The sequence below is a fragment of the Amblyomma mixtum genome, chromosome 2, assembly GCF_055824585.1.
Source record: "Amblyomma mixtum isolate Tamu chromosome 2, ASM5582458v1, whole genome shotgun sequence".
Classification (NCBI taxonomy): Eukaryota; Metazoa; Arthropoda; class Arachnida; order Ixodida; family Ixodidae; genus Amblyomma; species Amblyomma mixtum.
This window is the reverse complement of record NC_143013.1, coordinates 46,444,439-46,458,817: the sequence shown is the minus strand read 5'-3', so window position 1 is coordinate 46,458,817 and position 14,379 is coordinate 46,444,439. Positions and strand designations below refer to the sequence as shown.

Sequence of the window (14,379 nt, the reverse complement as noted above, 5' to 3'; positions counted from 1 at the left end):
AGAGAGCGAGAAGATGGAAAGAAAATCGAAGATTGGACGCCAACAAACAACCGAAAGATAAGCGTGGTGATTACAAACGTATCAGAGCGGAAAAAAGCGTGCACGTAGCCAAAAATGACAGGTGGCTTTGATATTTTGTTTGCTTCGGAAATACCTAACAGGCGACGAGGGTTGAGATGTGCTGCTACAGCAGTTCACGCATTCAAGTCGTACGAAACCCGAAGGAGATGCTTAACGCCTTCACGAGTAAGGAGGAAAGAGAGAATAGAAAATGGCGAGAACAGTAGACGTAGAAGGGAAGTGAGTGCTCGAAGTGGTAGGGGAAAAAGTATGTGCTTCAGCCTATGCAGGAAAACGCGGCAAGTCCATATGGGACGGCCGATGCAATGACGCAGTTGATCCCACATTGCCTGTAGCGGGGCTGAACACAGCGATGTGTTTACATGCGATCATGCATGCCTTCTTTCATTTCGCCGATTTCGCTTTTCATTTCAATAATTATAGACAATTTATGTAACGATTCTGAGCATCTTTACTTGATTAAAAAATACTTAGTTATGACTTTCGCATTCACGCACATCGCGCAAAATGACCACCAAGCACATCAATAACTGTGCCACGTGACCAGGTTGCGCTGGACTAGCTGCAACTCTGCGAACTTTATTATATTTGGAAACACACAGAGGTACACTGCCCACATGCCCTAGTGCTTTGGACTGCTTCTATCGGGCTGATGTATAAAAGATAATGCTTCCCCTAGGGAGTTCCAGAGTTCTGAAGCGTCAGAATGGTCTTGGGACACAAATAGCTGAGCGAGAGTTTATTTGGCACAAGAGTCACTGTAGATACGTCACCACGAAGCTCCTAATTGACAAGTGATGCATGTACGATACATCATTAAGGGAAGGACGAGTTAAAAAGAGAAAAAGCGACGAATTCCAAGGAGGAGAAGAAACTTCTATTAAGAACAACGCGATTATTGATCTCGGTCGAGTGGTGGAAAGGGTGACGACTGGCCATGGCTGCTCGACGAACCTGCTGGACGAGTACTTGTCCCGCACAGGGTATCGCCAGACAGCTGTACCTCCCACGGCTCAAATGAATGTTGTGCTAGGAGTCTTTAAATGTTGGGGTTCGCACCCGGCCGCGCACGAGGTATGGAAGAGTGTTGGACGTGTGTCGGCACACCAGGGGCAGACGCCACGATATGTGGGTACATCTTGCTGTTTCTGTGTAGGCTTGTGAATGTGTTGGTTTGGTTAAGTTTTTGAGCTACAGCGTCTTCAGTGCCGAGCTTTTTGTGAAGGGTAGGATAAATCCTGAGATTAAGCCGCCGGATCTCGAGGCATTCGCCGTAACTGAATGGCAGGGGCAGGAAAGCAAAGGGGGGGGGGGGGGGGGGGGGGATTGATCGGGAGATGGGTTTTGCTCGACTCGGTTGGTTAACACTCGAACCAAGGTGTTCGACTTTTAGTTCCCCTCCAGTCCCGCGTGGCCCGGCGTCTATGTGGTTTGATGGTATCCTTCCAACTTTGGGCCAAGGATGTAAGCCGCGAGCAGCGGTGTTCGCCCGTTGGTAAATTTCCAGCAGGCCAGTTGAGATTCGGTGACAACGTGAACTTCCCTGACTACGTTGTCGTGGTGCTTGATGACTAGCGCTGCGGCTATGGTTTCAGCCGCTGCCGGGTTCTCTGCCCTAACGGAGGCGGCGAAGGTCACAGCGGCTTCTGCAAGGAGACCCCGTTGGGGTTCTGCTGCCAAGTCCACGCACGTTACGTGCGAGTCCCTCTTGAATTGCCGCTACTGGCGGTCAACGCAAGTCATGCGTTGACCTTCGTGGAGTTCGTGGTTCATTGGTTCGGGATGGGGCTCACCTTGATCCCGCTCCGACGCGCACCAAACATCGTGGACCAATGCATGAACCTCAACGATGCCAATGTGAGACAAACGTCAGGAACTCCATTCTTGCTCAGGAGACCGGCGAGGCGACCAAGAGGCAGCCGCTGTGGTGTGTCTGCGTTCTGTTGGTCGTTCTATCCAATTCGAATGCGTAGTGGCTCCTCATCGTCGCTGTCTGCTGAAGCTGCGAGTCACGTGGAGAGGCAGATGTAACCAAGGCGTTCCAACGACAACGCTTCATGAACTGCACACAAACAAGACGTAGTGGCAAATAAGAAGAACCCGAACCCGAAGAAAAAGTTTGCCTAAGGCCCATACGCAGAAAATCTGGACAAGGCCATTTTTCAACGGAAAGTTTTTTATGAACGTCATTTTTTATTATATCATAAGATTAAACTATAACAGTCATAATATCCGCAGACCTCCCCTCGGCAGGCTTGCACATTTTTTGCTGTTAACGTTTTTGCTATCGTCAAAAACGTTCCACATTTATTTTCTATGGCAATCTTGGCTACTCGATGCGAGCGATTGACAAATTTTATAGAAAGATGCTGCTGCGCATCGGAAGAATGGACCATTACTTTCAATATTTTCATAACGATACCTTACAATATCTTACGGTACTCACCTACGTGGCAGAAACGTGGAGGCTAACGAAAAGGGTTCAGCTTAAAGGTGCACTGAAGAGGATTCTGAACACGTCTTTTTGCCGCGGGAACTCGATCCACACGTTCCTAGCATTCTTAGAAACAGTGACTTATTGCCCTGTGTGGCCGATTTCCCCAATTAAAACGAATTAACGTCAGGCTCCCGCCTTTTTTTTTAATACTGCCTCGTACGGTGGGCGGAGTCGACCAACGCGTGGAGCGCCTTTCACCCAGTCCTGTGGAGGCATTGCTTTCGCTTTATTTTGTTTTTTAGGTTTCCATGAATAAATAGTTTCATTCGCAGATAATATAGCCGCAAAATAAGCCAGAAGAAATAAAAATACGCGCGGACTATTTGCTACTACGGACTACTACGTATTACTCCGCCGATGGCAGAGCGGCAAGCCGCCACGGGACTGGGTGAAAGGCGCTCCACACGTTGGTCGACTCCACCCACCGTACGAGGCAGAATTAAAAAAAAAAAAAAGGCGGGAGCCGGACGTTAATTCGATTTAATTGGGGAAATCGGCCACACAGGGCAGTAAATCGCAGTTTCTAAGAAAGCTCGGAACGTGTAGATCGAGTTCCCGCGGCAAAAAGACAAGTTCAGATTCCTCTTCAGTGCACCTTATGGAAAAAAAAAAAAAATTATAGGTGTAACGTTGAGACCGGAAGGGGGTAGAGTGGGTGAGGGAACAAATGCGAGTTAGTGACATCCTCGTCGAAATCAAAAGGAAGAAATTGGCTTGGGCAGGGCATGTAATGCGAAGGTAAGGCAACCGCTTGTCCTCAACGGTAACAGAGTGGATTCGAAGAGAAGGCAAGCGTTAGGTGGGCGTTAGGGCGGCAGAAAGTTAGGTCGGCGGATGAGATTAGAAGTTTGCGGAAATACAGTGGCCGCAGCTGGCAAAAGACACGGTTAATTGGAGAGACATATGGGAGAGGCCTTTGCCCTGCTGTGGGCGTAGTCAGGCTGACGATGATGATGATGACTTCAAATTATTGCACTGTTGCTCACAATTAAAACTGATGTCCAAGATACCTGGACTTGATGGGCACAGTTTTTGCTAACGTCTTTTGCACGATTTTTGGGCACAGAGCAGTGATGTTGCAACAAGTGCAGTGCAAGCCAACGAAAGAGGGTGTGCGCAGAGGATTGCATTCCAGTCCCTCTGCAAACTTTTACCCGAGGAGGTCAATTTTTCTCCAAATCGCGCTGGCATTGGGAGCGCTCCCTCGCCTCCACTTCTCTTCAAATGAACACCCGGAGTCGCTGGTGCAATGGATATATATACCAGTATAAAAAAAGAAAAGCTGTTGGCTGAAAAACGAGTTTACAGTGTTTGCTTCGCATAGCAAATTTCGCACCGGGCTCTAAAGTGTCCAGCCATCTTGCTCTAGAGTGCAGAGTGCTTGGAGCAGCGATGCCGCAGATCCCAAGGCGGGTGTGCAAATGATGTCCGAGGAAAGCCCAGGCTGCTGCTGATGAGCTGTAGCCAAGGCAGAGACACATTGCTCGCTTCCGTTCATTTGTCAGCAAGACACGGAGAAGCGATGCAGATACGCTCTCTCGTTGGGATATCCGCGACATGTGCAGCCGACCGCCGCTCCACAAGGCCGAGCACGAACGGGCCATTTGTAGCAATGCTGCAAGTGAGGCGAGGTGTGATGCATGGACTCTGCCGCTGCGCACTGGCAGGAAACGCGCAGAGGGTCCCCAGTGGATGTCGGCCACCGGAAGAGGCACCCGCATCCCCGCAAGGCTCCGAGCCGCAGTATGTGCCAAGCACGTTGGCCACTTGGCGTGTCCAGCTACGCTGAAGGCGCACGCCCTTACAAAAAATTTTTAGACAGTCTAAAGAGTGTCTATAGACTTCTGTCTATAAATTCTATAGGCTGTCTATGGACAAATCCTAGAGAACAGTCTATAGGCAATACAAGTGCCATAGACAGTCTATAAACCATCTATAGATTTATGGCCATACACTATTAGTAGACTTTTGTCTATAGACAGTCTATAGTCTATGAACAGACAAAAAGCAATATCTATAGGAAGTCAATAGAGTCAATAAGAAGTGTATAGACTGTCTATATACCATTTTTATAAGGGACGGTTCAAAGAGTTCCGCTGAATATTATAATTGAAACGCGCTGCTGCTCAGGACGCGGAGCAGCATGAAAAAATCGGGACATTTCGAGGTGAGGCCTTCAAAAGGGAACTCGGGCGCTGATGTAGGAAGGTTTCAACGCTAAAGAGCGGCTTCTTTCGAAATGTTCAAAACACAGGCTTACTCGCTTGCCACATAGCGCTAAACAGGCACGGACACAGGGAGATAAACAGGATGGACGCTAACTTACAACTGAAGTTTTATTGCATGAAACCAGGCAATATAAGCACTTTCTTCACAGAGAAGAAGAAATATAAAACCATTGAAATATAGAAAGCACTCAAGGAAATCTGACAAGGAAATGCATTTCATGTCTGCTAATCTGTAAATGTTGTTCGACGATAACGCTGTTTGAGTGCTTCCTATATTTCAATGGTTTTATATTTCTTCTTCTCTGTCAAGAAATTGCTCACATTGCCTGGTTTCATGCAATAAAACTTCACTTGTAAGTTAGCGCCCGTCCTGTTTGTCTCCCTGTGTCCGTGTCTGTTTAGTGCTATGTGGCAAGTGATCCGTCACCAACTCGCCCAAGCTTCCATTCAGGCTAACTCGGCTACATGAGACTCCTGCCGGCCTCTCGCCCCATGTGTGGCCGTTCCACACGAGGCTCCTTTGGTTTTGGCGTCGTCGTGTGTAGCTGTCAACTTATAGCTCAGGCGACACGAGCGAAAAAACACGAGCGCAAGAGAAAACGTAGAGCGAGCGACGCTGGGTTAGCAGCCAATTTCATTCTTTGAAAACATTCCCCAAACGTATGAGCCGAGTTACAAAAGCACGACCTTTATGCGTGCCATACGTCATAGCAAAGCATAATATATAAAAGAATCAATTGCTGTGTAGCAGACATGGGACAAGATGCCGAGATTGGGGAGTCTAGTCTATTTGTTTTTTCTTCTTTTACGCTTTCCTTTTGTGCGTCTTGCTCTTTGGTTTTCGCCACCTTTTGGTCTCACGGATTCACTCGAAACCTGCCACCACCCCCTGGCATCGTGTGCACCAGTCTGCTCGCAAGTCCCCGCTGCCGGGGACTTGGAACCCCTCCAGGATCGGCTTTGGTTGGAGCCCATCCGGACCGCTGGCGCAGCTACTGGACTCGTAAGGGCAGACGCACAACGCCTCTAGCAGGCGCAGGCGAGGGGGCCTCAAGCAGTTGCGTGCCAGTCCGATTCCGCCTCACATCATGACCAAGCGAACAGGCTGTATACTTTGAGGCATTTTAAACGAATAAGAGCCTCCCCCGCACAACTACTCTATCACGGGTATAGTCCCAGTTAGGCCAGAAGACAATTGCGATTCGCCACCCAAAGGTGGAAATAATGAACAGTCGACAGTCGCATGTTATTAATAAACAATTCCAAGCGTGCACAAGCGGCAATACATGAATTGGAAGTGGGCGAAATAGCGAACGTCAGAGTTGATGGGTGAGCTTACCAAACTTTGCGTTGTAAAAACAAGTTTGGGGCGTCGCTTGGGTTACCTATGGGAGGTACCCCTGTTGAAAATTCCAGCAAAAGTCACGCTGGAGAAAACGGTGGGCCGAATGGAAGTGTTGGTTTCCATGTTGGAGAAAACGGTGGGCTGATTGGAAGAGTTGGTTTCCACGCTGGGTGCTGTTGGAGCGAATGGGAGAGATGTTGGATGCACTAATAGCGACTTTGGGCCACCCTGGATTGAGTGGAAATTGTGGTGGCTGCACTGGCACTTTCAGTAAACAATATTGGGCTGAATGGAAACCACGCTGGACACTTCAGTCAACACGATGGGACGGGATGGGCTTGGTGGTATCCATCGTGATTATCTCGGTGGGCCTGGCAGGCAACACTGGACTATGTGGAAACCACGGTGGGAGCCTATGGATGTGTACAGTCGCGAGCAAAAAATATTAGCACAGATCACTGGCGATCAGAATTCGTATATCTCACCACGCGGCGCTGCGGTAGGCAGAACTGCCTAACGGGCCGTTTCCATGTTTGCAGCCTAGGGGGGGGGGGGGGGGGGGGGCGGCAGGAAGTAAGCTTTATCAAGCGTGCACCGCCCGAGCGTTGAAGTGCCGACCCTACGTGACTGTGCTTGCGGAATTTATTTTGGCTCGGTTATCATGAGCACAGATGGCTTCTTTTTATTACTGTTTTTTTATGTCCGCGATGGTTTGTCAAAAGGAACTCGCGGGAACAATATATGATAGCGCTGCTTTTAGTCAGCAGTTTTGCTGTCCGTGGCAGTCCGCTAATTTGCTGTCCGTGGCAGTCCGCAGTAATTTTACTGTCCGTGGCAGACCCCCTTAATACTGTAGAATGGGAAAGGCCCGGCACTCCCGTTAAGGCCGATTCACACGACGGACCGTTCGCCCGCGGCCCGCGCAGTACGTGTGCATACGTCAGCACTTTGAGAGGCGCGCTGTCGGCCGCCATCCATCCATGCATCTAGCGCGCCTCTCAAAGTGCTGACGTATGCACACGTACTGCGCGGGCCGCGGACGAACGGTCCGTCGTGTGAATCGGCCTTTATCAGCCTCTCCGCCACCCGCAGTGCCAGGCGTTGTCATTCCGGCGCTCTGGTGTTCCGTCATGTGTGCTAATCTTTTTTACCCACGACTGTACCTACTTGTTTGGCATGGCACAAACCATGGCTGTATTTGAATGGCCGATGCTGGGCAGCAGATACTGCATGCATGTGCCTATATGGTTGACAAAATGAAACTCATCAATGCACTAACAATCTCAGTGGGTCAAATCCATCAAACGTACAGTCTTTGTCAAAAGTAACCAGGCTGCATGGTTTGCTTCTAGCTCGTACAGTGGATCCCTCACAGCTTCCCTAAAGCTGGAATGGTAGCTAAAGGTAAGGACTGAGGGTCTTATTACCTTCCAACACGTTTTGATCCTTAGGAATAACACAAGGGCTCCACTATACAAGCTAGAAGCAAACCATGCAGCCTGGTTACTTTTGACAAAGACTGTACACTTGGCACTTTATGCTGTTAGAATAAAAACTGCAAAACAAATTTCTCTTTTTTACATGTGCATTTGTTGACTTGACAGTTTCAGAAAATTTTTTTAAAAAGTAACGACTTATATACTTGGGCTTAGATTATCATTAGCAAAATATTTGAGAAAAAGTTTAACTTCATTGTTCACAAAATAATAAATTGCAGGTTTGCAGAGCCCTGCATGCCTGAATCCGAACACTCAATTTCATTCAGAAAATTTTATTGAGCGTGCATTTCAAGACATATACTAATTCAATTAACAAATTGTTAACCACATAGCTGGCCACACAGCTTCTTTGTAGAAGGGTTACGAATACAAATATATACACAGAATATTTCGACAAGGCTGCACTCTTATACATGCACCTCGGTACACAATTACCAGTACAACACTGTTTTTCAAAATAGAAATGCAGATATATATAAACACAATATGAGGATATAAATTACACAGCATATTTCATACTAAGAATTGATTTGGTTTTCACGTTGGATGAGAGAACTCCACTATAAAAAATGCACACCTTCACTGTAGTCTCAAGAAAGCATATACCGTGGAGGTTGTTCTCTCGACGCGCGTTTCAACGCTGCCGCCTCTCACGTCGTGCTGCCGATCAAACAGCGTCACCATGTTTTTACGACAACCTACTCTCTACGACTGCTACGTTGGGTATTTTGTTAGCCTTGCTGATCTCCCATCAATATAAAAAAAAACTTCCCCATACAAACAGAAATCGGCATGTAATTTCGTGAATGAGCAAAGCAGCAATCCATACTGCCGTGAGAACTCAGGCATTTTTCAACCGCAGCGGAAGCAACAGGTCGTTAATCGAGCGTTTCTACCCTGCAGTGGTAATTGCTCGCAATCGCTGCAATTTCTGTGGATGCCGATACGGCTGAATACCCAATAAAAATACCAAAAATAAAATAAAAAGTAGGATACAAGCTTTTTCACAACGAAACCGAAACAAAAACTGGTTGTCACCGCCAGGTGGCTGCCGGTAGCTGTTTTTCTTGTTTTTCTGTATAACCCTCATGGCGGTTCGGGTGCTGCGTCGCGTGCATCGCGCTTCGGCGCTTGCTACAATTCGCTACTTGGATTGTGAGCCGTCGTGAACTGTGTTGTGGTTTGCGTGTGTTTCTTCTTGCTCAAGGGTGCACAATCGCGCAGTGCTGTCGACGTAGCCTATTCGAGGCAAAGTGTCATTTTTCTGGTCTCTAACTTTTCAGTCTGTGCGCTTCTTTGTGTAGTCCAGGATGGGTGTCCAGGCACAAAGACGCGCGGGCAGTGTCGCGGTGGAAATGTTCCAAATAAGGCCCGGAATTTTTTCTTCTGTGTGACTACGTGGTAGAGAGTGCCGGCTACGTAGCACTCGTGCTGAAATCTCACTGGTTGGTGTAGTGCCCGTGACACGAAGGCAAACAGCGTTCTGCACGACTACGCAATCATCTGAAAAGGTAAGCAGTACTCGTGCATTATCCGAAGCATATAATGCTGGAACGGTGACCTGTCGTACTGCTGCAGTATTCGTGTTCAATGCTATAAAAAGCGTTTAAGGCGCTTTTGTTGTCGCCGCGGTGAGTTGCTCTGCCAAGAATTGTCGCTGTCGGTACTTGTTTTGGCGAAGGGGATGCGACCGTGCGTGCGCTAGCTTTGCATGATTTTGGTATGCGCATGTTTGCGCGTTTTGTTTCTTGTTGAGCACAGATTTGTCCTCGTATATGCCTCGTTCTACGCGTTTCTGCCCATGCTTGTTCACACCACCGCGCACGTTTCAAGGACCGGCACTTTGGCTGTGCGTAAAGTGTATGATTGTCTTTCAAGATAGCGTTAGCACTTCGAGGGGGATTGAAACACTTTTTATTCGCCGCGGTTCTTGCTTGGCCCTAGACTGTTGAACCTTAGGTCGTGGGGTCGATCCTGATGGCATAGCCGCATTTCGATTTAGGTGAAATGAAAAAAAGAATGCCCCTGTGCTGTGCGATGTCAGCTCACGTTAAGAAATTCTAGGTGGTCTAAATTAATCCGGAACCCTCCAATACGATCAGTGCCCATTTTCCGCATCTGAATTCAAACCCCACTATAAAGAAAGCACTGTCTCAGGTTGCAGTAACCAACGAAAGTTAATTTCCGGCCGTCAGGATCTAATTTTTGAATGAGTATGTGAAGATTTTTTTTTTATGATACCGATAGCGTTTCTGGCTACCCAGAGTATAGGATCTTGCATTTCGATCACTCTGCTGTTTGAAAATTGGTTTCTGAGGAAAACAAGTGACGCAATAATTGTCTCAGTTATTACGATGTTTATCTACGCTTTCGAACGCAGATTTGTTTTGCTCATAGCAAGATTCCTTTACTAGTGCTAGGGGAATTGATGCATTTTAAACAGGGTAGTTTTCCTTTGTATTGAGGCGTATACTTGGGCAAGTATATTTTTCCTGATCTTTTTACATTCATATGATATTCACTGTTGGACCGAGTTCGCATGCTTGTTTTTGTACTCCTGTCATAGTGATAATGGGAAATTGGTATCCGCAGGTGGCACATCTGTCTTCCAGTCCGAGTCAATGGCATGGATTTTGTGGCCACCAGATGAAGTCAAAAGCTGTGTTGTAAGTTGTTACTGCATTGTGCTTTGTTCTTGTGGTTGCCATGAAATGTTCTCTTACTTTCATTGCTCTTTTCCTTAATGCTACTGCTTGGAGCAGTTTGGATAGCTCTGGCCTGATATGTTTACATGTTTATATGAGTAATATTAGTTGGCTGTCAGAATGGGCCGGTTGCAGGCCATTTGAAGTTTTACATTCAATATTGCTCGTCTTTTAACCGTTGCATTATATGCATGAAGTGCGAAATGTCTGCATGTTTTTGGCTGCATTATGTGATACTATTTGACTACGAATATTAACATTATGATGCATGTGTGTTAACTTAAATATGTGTTTTTATGCCACTCATCGCAGGTCACAGATGTAAAAGAAAAAGTGCACACATGAGAACTGGTTTCATTACTGCTGCCTTGTTTTTGCTAAGCATGGAGAGCTGAGCTAATTGGTTCTGGGTAGAATTATGAGACATCATTCCAGTGTACAAAAACACATGAACGAAGAGAGTAGACTCCATAGACCCCATACTTCAACTGAGGTTGATTCCACAACATGAGCTTTTTACATGCAAAGTGGTACTAGTGACCCCTGTGGCTGAAAAGTGTTTCCTCGACCAGGTAACAATTATTCAATGTTGCAAAAACAAAAACATAGGCGTAAGGTTAGCTTGTCACTCAAGTTGAATGCATTGGCGTGACTAAACATTGCCTACCTGGCTGACCCAACACACATTTGCGTTGAGATAATCTATTTCTTTTTCTGCCTGCCTGCTCCAGTCGCCTTACTTCGGCATTGACGCTGTCACGACTCTGTGACAGCATCAATGCGCAAGTAAGGAGACTGGAGCAGGCAGTTTTCACAGGAGAAATTGTAGCCTTAGTGGTAGAAAGCCAGATTCGAGAGATGAAGTGTGCTGGGCAGCGCAAGCCGGAAGACAACGCACATTCGCAACAGTGACCTGTCATTGTGCCCTATTGCCATCAGGTGTCACACCGCCTCAAGAAGGCCAGTGACAAACACGATGTACATGTCGTATTTTCAGCTTGGGAAAGCTGGGATGCATGTGCCACCTGATAAATGACGTTACAAAAAAGCCTGCCTACAAAACTAAGCACACCAAACCCCTGGTTAAACATCAGGTTGACATGGTGTACAGCATCCTCCTTGCCTGTGGCAAACATTACATTAGACAGACGAGGCTTGCATCAATGAACGCTTGCTTGAACATTGCAGGACAGCTGATTCATTAAGTGGCAGAGGTCATTTAGCTGAGCACATTCGCCTTTGCTCGCACAAGCGAGCATGCAAGGCGTTTTTGAAAGAAACACATGCCTTGTGCAAGTTTAGCACTTGAAAGGGCTGGGAAATTTTTTAAGCCTTTTGTATCTCTGTTGAAAAAGAGAATTACGTCAGCAGCCCTTCTGCAGCGCTCCAGGAAAAGAAATAGATTATCTGGAGGCAAATATGTTTGTTGGGTCAGCCAGGTAGGTGATGCATAGGCGTGCCGATGTGTTTAATGTGAGTGGCAAGATACCTTTACCCCTATGTTTTTTTGTGTTTTGGTTTTTGCCGTCCTGAATAATTGTTATCTGGTGGCGGAAATACTTTTCAGCCCCAGGGATCACTAGTACCCCTTTGCACATAAAAAGCCTGTGTTGTGGAATAAACCTCAGTTGAAATATGGTGTCCATGGAGTCTACTCTCTTCATCCGTGTGATTTTGTGTGCCGGAATGATGTCTCATAATTCTCCCTTGTTTTCAGTGAATAAGGAGGGCTTCTGGTGTCTCTTTTTTTGTATGTGATGGTTATAACAAAGTGGCTACCCATAAACTGTCATTTTGGGCTTAATTGAAGGATCCTTGGGAATTTGTTTGACAGCATATTCCATGGGCACTTTCTTGAGAAAAATCAGTTATTTGTTACCCATTTCACTGCATTAACCATTGCTTCTCATCATGTCTCGAAAGTCATTGATAAGCACAAGCTTTCGAGTACCTGAGGGCTGTGTGAGAAGCCTTCTGACATACTTTAAACTACTGAGGATATCTGAAGACAGATTTTACCAATAATTGTTAGCCAATCCAAACCTCTTGGTTCTATCCCTGACAACCTGAAGCTGACCTGTCAATAATTAAGGCTGGAAACCGTTCTGATACCCAAACTGTTCTATTTTATTGATGTGCATTTTGCATGAACTGTTAGAGCACGAAATGAGTCCGCATATTACTTGCCACCATAATTCAAACTAATATTTCTATACCAGTCATCACGGCTCCCATTCTCTTTACTAATGTGCAATCCAACTTTTTGAATTCACAACAGATTTTCACCCAAATTTAGATTCTTTATTTTAGGCAAGTGTCATCGACTTGAATTTCTCCAAAGCTTTTCATGTTTCATTATAACCTTTTAGCTACACTCTCATGCTTGAGCCTTCATTCTTTGATATTAGTGTAGATTCATTGCTTCCTGTTCTACGGCTGGCCTTAAAAAACTATTGTACTTCTTCTCTTATGAAGCCCAGCATATCAATATGCAAAATCATAAGGCGTCCCTCATCCTGAGTCACTTTGGGATGTTAAACCCCCATAAACCAAACCAAGCACATTACTAAAGTACATTAATATTAGCCATTCAATAACAGTCTTTGTCTTTATGTCCCAACCTTGTCTCTATGACTGCATTATTCTGAAGGATGCCCCAACTATCTCAGCTACTCTGACTGTATTGACTTTTGCAAGACAGATGAATGGGCTTGTTTGTAATTCATCGTGTCAAAACAGCGCAAAGAAGAGAAAGATGAGGAAGGAATGCGACGGTGCGAGTGCTGACTTTCAAGAAGGTTTATTGGAAAGCACATCAAAATATATACACTGTGGCCTAAAAAAAGAATGAAGAAAGGGCGCCTTGTAACATTCACTTTGGATCTGTCAAAAACCAAACGAAAGTTGAATATGAAGCATTTAAGAGCATGAACTCTTTCTTAGGGAGCGATAAAGAAGGTGTGTTAACACATTGATTACGTTTTTTCTACAATTTCAGTGGCCTCGATCATCTCATGCACAAACTTTTCTGTGTCTGTCTAGCACAATGCAGCACAAGAAATTACGCCTCACAGCATAAAGGATGTGGCAAACGATCGCAGTCGCGACAATGAAACATCAGATTCCCCCTGCTAGCTTTGTTCACATCGTAACGGTGGTCTTTTGACCTCTCATTGGCACCGCTGCTAGTTTCTTGCTGAAGTTGATACATTAGCCAGATGGTTCAACTTTAGATTATTACATAGTTTGTTGGCTCTGGACATTGCTATTAACAAATCAGCTGTTGTGTGACACTTGAACTCAGAATTAACTGCCTCCGTTGCCTTGGACAGAAAGACGCCTTTAGACATGACCACAAAACCACCTTCTTTATCAGCAGTTGAATGCGATAGGGCCCACCGTCTTAAACCCGTTACAGTTCAGCCTGCGGGCAAGTTCCTGGCATGGTTCAAACCACGACACCCCATCAACCAACGCCCCCTGAAACACACCTGTCACGCTCAGGTCCAGGCACAGGAAGGCAAGACGTCAAAGTATGGCAAACAGCTCCAGAATAGTCCTCTTCGAAGGAACAATGGCAAATTTTGGCCCGTATATGCTTCAAGCAGCAGACGAGGCAGCAACTCAGTGTCGACATTGTGCACCTTGTTTTCAGACACTCGTGCCTTGGCTTCTCTGCTCCGGGCTAGTGAGCGCAAAGTGGCTGCAAAGTGGCATTCCAGATGGCTTTCACCTGGTCAACGGTGCGTGACACCGTCAACCAGCCACTCCCTGGCTTGTTTTCAGGCACAAGAGTTTGACAACAAGGTGCGCACCTTCAGCTTGGAGTCGCTGCCTCGTCTGGTCCTTGAAGTGCTTATGGACCAAAATTTTCCGTTCCTCCGAAGAGAACTATTGTGGAGATGCTTGCCATGGTTTGACGAGTTGCCTTTTCCACGCACAGACCTGAGTGTGACAGGTGTGTTTCGGGATGTTTTGATGCAGTGTCACGGTTTGAACCCTCTTTAGGAACTTGCCCACAGGC

The 14,379-nt window shown here is 46.4% G+C and overlaps 1 protein-coding gene across 3 annotated transcripts in view; it reads left to right on the top strand.

Moving 5' to 3' along the window:
• The first annotated feature begins 8,746 nt into the window (after window positions 1-8,746).
• Window positions 8,747-14,379, top strand: part of LOC149359216 (cadherin-like and PC-esterase domain-containing protein 1) — a 95,358-nt gene continuing 89,725 nt past the window's right edge. For all 3 annotated transcript variants that reach the window (XM_089571494.1, XM_089571493.1, XM_089571491.1), the window contains exons 1-2: window positions 8,747-9,161; window positions 10,243-10,316. The gene's annotated coding sequence lies outside the window, so the exon portion shown is untranslated. The remainder of the gene's footprint in view (window positions 9,162-10,242; window positions 10,317-14,379) is intronic.